Source organism: Ursus arctos, unplaced genomic scaffold, assembly GCF_023065955.2.
Source record: "Ursus arctos isolate Adak ecotype North America unplaced genomic scaffold, UrsArc2.0 scaffold_7, whole genome shotgun sequence".
In the NCBI taxonomy this organism is placed as follows: domain Eukaryota; kingdom Metazoa; phylum Chordata; class Mammalia; order Carnivora; family Ursidae; genus Ursus; species Ursus arctos.
In genome coordinates, this window is record NW_026623089.1 from 65,650,072 (window position 1) to 65,657,449 (window position 7,378).

Genomic DNA, 7,378 nt, shown 5'->3' on the forward strand with positions numbered 1-7,378 from the left:
TCTCACCAGTGAGTCAACTTTAGTATAATTGATTTTCTTGATTTTATGTTTCCTTGATGGAGAAATGTTATTTTGTCTTGAATTTCTTTAGTTATCTGGAGATTATACATTTTTCATATTCATTTCATATTTTTATTTCTTGTATAAATTACGTTTATGTAATTAGGTTTCTTATGTAATATTAGCCTGTTTCTCAATTGGGATATTTGCTTTTTTTCTTACGCACTATGTTTGTGGAATTTATGTTGGAATTCTGAAATACAGACTTAAATTATTTGAAGGATCATACCTAAGCAAAAGGCTTGTTTTTACCCTACTTTTTCAAGCACATATGATTGGAACAGACAATAGAAAATGGATTTTTTTGGCTATCTAAGAGAAATAGCTCATTTTTCACGCCCAAGATTTGCTTCTGTTTCTTGCATCAGCTGAGTTGAGGAGATGGTTCTACTTTGCATGCTACATGCTTGATCCGTTTCCTTCCCTCTGTCTAGACGGTATGTGTGTAGAGGCTTCTAAGCTCCAGTAACCCAAAGTGGATTCAGGTGGTCTGGCATCTTTTTGCTTAATGTGCTGTATTGATGAAGTTTTGTTTCTGTGCCCAATTCCCTGAAGAATCCTCTTAACTCTAAGAGCGGTTGATGACATTATTTCTTGTTCACACCTGGCGATGGTGTGTTGGAGCAAGCAGGTGACCTTTCAAGGACACAGGCTGTAAACAAAGCTGGAATTAAAACCATGTTCTTGGTTTTACCGTTTTGGTCAAGTGCCCAGACAGGATGGTCTCTCATCTCAGAATTCCCTCATGAAGTTGTAACTATTTTTTTCTGCCAGGAGTTCACCGAGGCCAGAGATTAGCAGTAACTGGTTTTCAGCTGCATTGGGAATGTTCGTGGAACGCAGACCAACGGAGCGGTTCCTCGGGCGTCCTCATGGTGGCACTGTGGGCCGCAACTGAAGGCCTTGCCTGCGCTGCTTTGAAGCAAGTGCAGAGACACCTGTATATAAATTGCCCCCTGCCTGGAAGAAGGGGAACGAGGAAAAGGAGGCTGCCAACCCTGTGGCCTTGCTGCACAGTTCAGACGTGCTGCCTCTGCAGTATGCCTGTTCCTGAGAAACGCTGGCCCCTGTCCTCACCATCATTGCTCGGGGAACTCTAAATCTCCCTCAGGAAAGAATAATTTCGACTCTATTTTGCTGATTAATGGGGAAGAGGAGACATTTCTTTTAGTGGTAGTAAGGGCAGCCATGCTGTGTCTTTTTATTTGATTAGAGTAGATATCATGGGCAAAGCAAGTCAGCCCAGGCTAGCTCTCTGCATGGCAGAGCAGGAGGCTTTTGGGGTGACGGTGAAAGATGGCTTGAGCAGGACCCCATCAGATCTGCGTGGCACCAAACGCCCCTGCACTGGAAGGCCTGGCTGTACATTCATTTGACAAGTGGGCATCACTTTCTTCTGTATTCTGCCAAGTGCTAGGGCCATACTCCTTGCCTTCATAGAGCCTGCCTTCTGGCAGTTTTCATGGACAAGGAGCCAGCAGTCAAATGAGCATGATCATCCTGGGGCGTGGTCACAGGGTTACAAAGCAAAGCAAACAAGCGCAGGGGCTGGCCTAGAGGAGGCCATCCTGGGGAGGTGACATTTGAGCTGAGACCTGCTGATGAAAGGGCAGGGGCTTTTAAGGAGGCCTGCTCTGAATTCACTTGTCAGACTGGTTTGGGCAGAGATAAGGCACCCGAAGGGAGGGGCAGATGTGGGGTAAGTTGGGAGGGAGAAGGCTAGGTTGGGGTGGGGTGGCTGTACCTGGGATGGGACTTTGCAGGAGCCACCGTGGAGGTGCTGGATGGTAGCACCTCAAGTGGCCCCAGAGGAGACACAGCCTGCAGACTTGCCCCCTTCCCAGCCTTGACCTTGACCACCACCCATGGACCGCAGTGGGTAGGTCTTCAGAGCCTGTCTTCCTCTTCAGCTTCTTAAAATGTGGACCTTCCACCTGATCTCCCTTCCTTTCTTGTTACACCCTCGCTGCTTCTTTGTGGAAACTGCCCGATGCTGTGGAAGGATTGAAAGGCTTAAGAACACAAGACGTCAAGGAGGGCAGGTATGGACCTGGAAGGGTTCAGGTGGAACATTCCAAAGAGCTCACAGAGATTATTCTGATTGATTGCTCATGTGCCAGGCTACAGCCCTGTCTCTTGTCTAAGAAGCTCCCATCTTCATGCTTTGAGTCTCATAAAATCCACTGCAGAGGCAGCAGTCCTCTGGGTTTGATTCTTCGTTCCCTGTTGTGTCTTCTCGACATTCTCCCTTTCTCTTCTTCATTCCCCTCTCCTTTCCGAGGTGCTCAAGTCTCGCTCTCTTTTACTTTTCCACTTCTTCCTTTCCTCTCAGCCTGTGGGTGACTGTTGTCTCATGGGTGTGACTTCTGTCGCCTGGGCCAGGGGCCCGAGGGATCTTTCATCCCCGTGGTGGTGTGCGGGACACTGTGCTGCCGTCCGCATCAGCAGCTTCTGCGCCGGGCTCTCTGGCCGGCCCGTTGCGCCTATGCCTGCAGCTCCCAGCTCTCTCCTCTGTCCCCACTCTCCCCTGTTGTTTCCTCCTGGTGTCCTTTGTAGCCTCAGTATCCACAGTGAAGACCCTTCTGACACTCAGGCCTCTTATTTCCAGGTCTCCACCTGTGCTCTCCTTCACCCATCAGTCTCTCTGAGGAGCCAGTGACCCCTCCCCCTCTGTACCCCCTTGTCTCAGTCTGCCCTGTTGTCACTCCCTTATTCCCTGTGGCCACTGTGCCCATCGTGCCCTTATTCCCTTCCCGGCATCTAGCATCTCCCTCCTTTGTTGTCACTTTGTCACGCTCTGGAGATGCCCCTGGTTATCCTGTGTGTCACCCCCACCCCTACTCCAGAGGGATAAGCTCTCTCTTGCTAGAGAGGGTAATAGGATCCTCGTGATGATTCTGCACAAAATCCTGCTATTTCCTCAGCTGGGTCCACTTGTTTGGAGGAGAATACTTTTTTTTTAATCAGGGAAAGAAGCATCCATGAGGCAAAATAGCTTTGAGACATTATGAGTTAGTGGTGATTAGTTTATTGTAGTGGTTTTAGTACGAAGTTCTGGTTGAGTGTAGAACATAAATTTATGGACAGGAGAAAGAGGTCCGTAAGATGCTCCCTAATGGACACAACTGACATGAGCGGGAAAGGGTTTTCATCACCTAGAAGGACTGAGGGAGGTGACTCAGCGCCGACCATGCCACACGCAGTGGGACCAGGCTCACATGGTGTGTGGGATGAGAGACACACTCAGAAAAATGGGACCACGGAAGATCCTACAGGAATGCCCGGCCAGATGCCACATTGGCACTAAGCCCTCGGGAAGAGTCCTGAGGGAAGCCACAGAAAAGCGCAGGGACGTGCCAACCTCACGGTGGAGGACATGGCCACACTCATTTTTACCAACTGGCCACGTTTAAAGACTGAGGTGATTGCTCTCGTGTGCATGGGTGTGGATGCCTACAGCGTTCAATGTCCAATATTGGCCATGCAGCGTGTGCTGGCATTCCTTCTAAGCCCTCTTTGAGCTTTTATCACAGATGACATGAGCCAGTTTTCTTCTAGTCTTCTCACCATATCTCTTCTGTCTCTTGAATCTCTGTCCGTTTCCTCTCTGTTTATAGACACAGAATACCTTCATCTAAAAAGCTTGAATATTATTCCTGTGATCCTCCCAAATCAGTCTTGACTGCCAACCTGATTGAAGGGGTAGCTTACGTTTGTTGTTCGTACCTTGCCACCCTTTTCTCTTGTAATCCTCCCCATTGAAACTGCCCTCTGAAAGGTAATTGGATCAATTTTAACCACCCAACATCATGGCTGTTTGGTTGTTCCTTGATCTTGTTTGTCTTGAGGCACCTCTGGTTTGTTGGACCCACCACTGGCTTCTCTGACTCTTCTATTTCTAGGGACTCCCATATCTCTGATGCTTTCTTACCTCCACTGCCTCCTTTTTCTCTCCCACCCTGAAATGCTCGCGTCCCTCAGGATCAGTCCTTGGCAGTTCTCTCTTGACCTTCTCCCCACCCCCACCCCCACCCCCTTCCATTCCTCTGATATCGCCATTTGCCTCTGTGCAAGATTCTCTCAAATTGCCCAGTTTCTACACTGAACGACCCTGCTTTGTTTCTGGAGTTGACAGTCTGAGAGGACAGAGTGGATTTCTCACACTGGGTCCTCCAGACTCTTGTCTAACTCCTTTGGTTTGAGCTCTCATTACCAGCATCTGTGTTGCTGCACCAGCGCCCATCTTTCCTCCTTTCTCTTGCTGCCTCCAGTCATCCCATGTATTGTTCTAAATTGCCTTAATGATTGTAGCTCCGCCTTGCTTGAAAATCTTCAAGGACCCTTTGTCTTCTAAAAACAGACCCTTTATCCCAGCACTAGAAGCTCTCTCTGATCAGACTACACTCCATGTATGATCTTCCCAGCTGTCGAGGAGGAACCTTGACCAAGGTGGTCTCTCTGTCATCTCTCAAACACATCCTGCTTGTTTTTTTGTTTTTTTAAAAAAAGATTTTATTCATTTATTCGACAGAGATAGAGACAGCCAGCGAGAGAGGGAACACAAGCAGGGGGAGTGGGAGAGGAAGAAGCAGGCTCATAGCGGAGGAGGAAGTGGGGGGCAGGGGGTGGGTAGGAGGTCCCACAACGCCGGGATCACGCCCGCAGCCGAAGGCAGATGCTTAACCACTGTGCCACCCAGGCGCCGCTGCTTGTTAAACCAGCACCTTGTATGTGCTGTCCCCTCCACCCGCAGTGTCCTCCCTGATTCATATCCTGTGTCAAAAAGCTGCCCTTGCTTGCAGGCCTCATTCTGGGGTTGCCTTCTCCTGGTCCCTGTAGCTGAAAATAATGGCTTCTGGAGATAAACACTCCAGCTCACCTCGGCCTGATGCTGCCTTTGTACTCATCATCTCACCTTGCTTACTGGCTGGTGAGTTCCTCAAAGGCAGGTCCCATGTCCAAGCTTCCCTCAAGTGCAGCCTAAACCATAGTAGGAACTGGGAAACCATCCACTGTGCTCTGGTAAGTTCCAAACCCTAGGCCAATTGCTCCTTCTCCAAGTCTTCCCATGCTGGTCGCACAGAGAGTGAGAAGTGAGAGCTCTAGGAAACTCAGGCCACAAGTGACCAACCTGAGAATCGAACCCAGCACTGTCTTATTCCAAAGCCTTTGTACTGTATGTGGGTTTTCAAGCTTCCCCCACCCCTACTCTTTTTAGCAGTGAATGATTTTCCAAAACAAAAACCAGTGCAGAACATCAGTATTTTGAACAGATGAAAGGACTACCATAGTTGAAAAACTGGGTCACCTGGCACAGCCTGCTGTGTCCTCCCTCCCTTGTTCTCCCTCTCTGATCTGCCTTCTCTCCCCTCCCTTACCACCTCCTACCCACCCCCTGCCCCCCACTTCCCTGGCTCTGCCTTCCCTTTCTCCCCTGTCCTGCCTTCCCCTCCCTCCCTGGCTCTGCTGGGCTACCAGGGTCTCCTTTTCTTTCAGAGCTTCACTCAAAAGTCTCTCTGTGAAGCCTTCCCTAGAAACCCAGTCTAAAGTCCCACCCTCCCTGCTTTGACCATCCTATCCCCTTTCCCTGCTTTATTACTTTTTCCTATTATTACTACTACTGCTAATTATTATGACTATTACTTCCCAATTTACTACGTATTTTACTTATTAAACTTGTCTGGTGTCCTCGCTCCCATTAGAAGTTAAGATCCACATGAACCTGGGTTGTTTGTGCTGTTCATTGCCATATCTTAGCACCCACCAGAACAGTGCCTGGCACATAGTAGGTGTTCAGTTCATATTTGTTAAATGAAGACCCCCTGGGAACTCTGGGTTCTCAGCTGAGCAGTTTGAAACCGGGCTCCACCCTCCCGCCTCTATAAATGTCAACGGATGCCTCTTTGTAGAATAAATATTTGAAAGAACAAGTGAAGGGGCCAGTGAGGTTTTGCATCCCCTGTGTGCAGCCTCATGGCCGGAATCTGCAGAGGCCGCTGTTTACTGCAGGGGGTGTTACTGAAGCTTGACACTGAATTGTGTCGTCATTCCACTTAACGCCCACAGCTTCCATTGCAATAAGTGGGGAAATGTGGCATTAGCAGCATGTTTCATTTTGCTTTGTTTTTAGTTTCCTGGATGTCACAATTTCCAGATGCATCATCCCTAATCCAGCACATGTCAGGAGGGCTGCTTTAAGTCCCAGAGGCTGAGGTTTTTGGAAGCTGTTTGCTAGACACCTCGTTTTGGTCATCAGTCAGATTTGAGAGCAGGCGGAAGACAGTTCCGCCAGATTTGATGGTCTGATGAGGCTCCTGGCAACATGTCCTGCAGCTGGCTCTGGCGTTGGGGTCCTGGAAATGCAGGAACTGGTGGCTCCCTCTGCAAGAGGAGCCCTGAAGAGAGGCGGAAATATTCAGAGGACCTGGAGTGCCTTTAAAGCAGCCATCCCCTCTGTCCGCCGTGCCCTTGCATGGAGCAGGGGCACAGGACGGACCTAAAGGCCTACTGGTCTCTCAGGATTCTCTAGGTGGCATTTAGATGCCCCTGTTGGTTTTCAGCTGACAGGTTGTCAAAATGATTAGCATGCATGTCCAAGACTGTTGCATTAGCTGTGCATTCAGAGGTTGCTAATGGTTTCCTCTAGCCCCTAAAATGCATAGTCATCGCAGATGTAGGCATGTGGCCAGGGGGCTTCCCCTTCCCTCCTTAGAGAAGAGGAGGAAGAACTGTAAAATTTCCTTTCAAAGTCTCCAGAAGGGCAAGTGTTTCTCGTTTCAGGATACCTGGGTTGGAGGTGACTTACAGAAATCCCTTCAAAACCCCATGGCATTTTCCTTCCCTGTACAGGAGTTGGGGGAGCATGTGTGGTGATTCAGGTTGCTTCATGCAGGGCTGCAGGAACTGATCTGGGTGAATGGCTCTTTCTGCCTGTGGGATTCTGGACTATGGAAGGTTTTGTAATGAACTTTTTATCTTACTGAACAATTTTGATGCTTCTTGCTAAAACATACAGGGTATTTTGGGAAAAAGACTATGTATGCTGAGATTGGGATACTGGTTGAGAGCTGGAGCAGTGGGGGAGAAACATGCTGTCCAACCTCAAAATCCATTTTAAACCCTCATCCAGTTGTTTGGTAATTTTTGACAGCTGCTTCACCGCTGCTTGGTTTTAGCTTCTGGTGAATGTTTTGAGGCTGCTGAGTGCTATGTTGAGCTCCCGTCTCCATGACCAACTCCTGAGTTTTCCCGGAGTCAGAAGTCCTGGCATGTGTCCAAGGATAAGAAAGAGAAAATGTGCTTTAATTTAGAAACCATA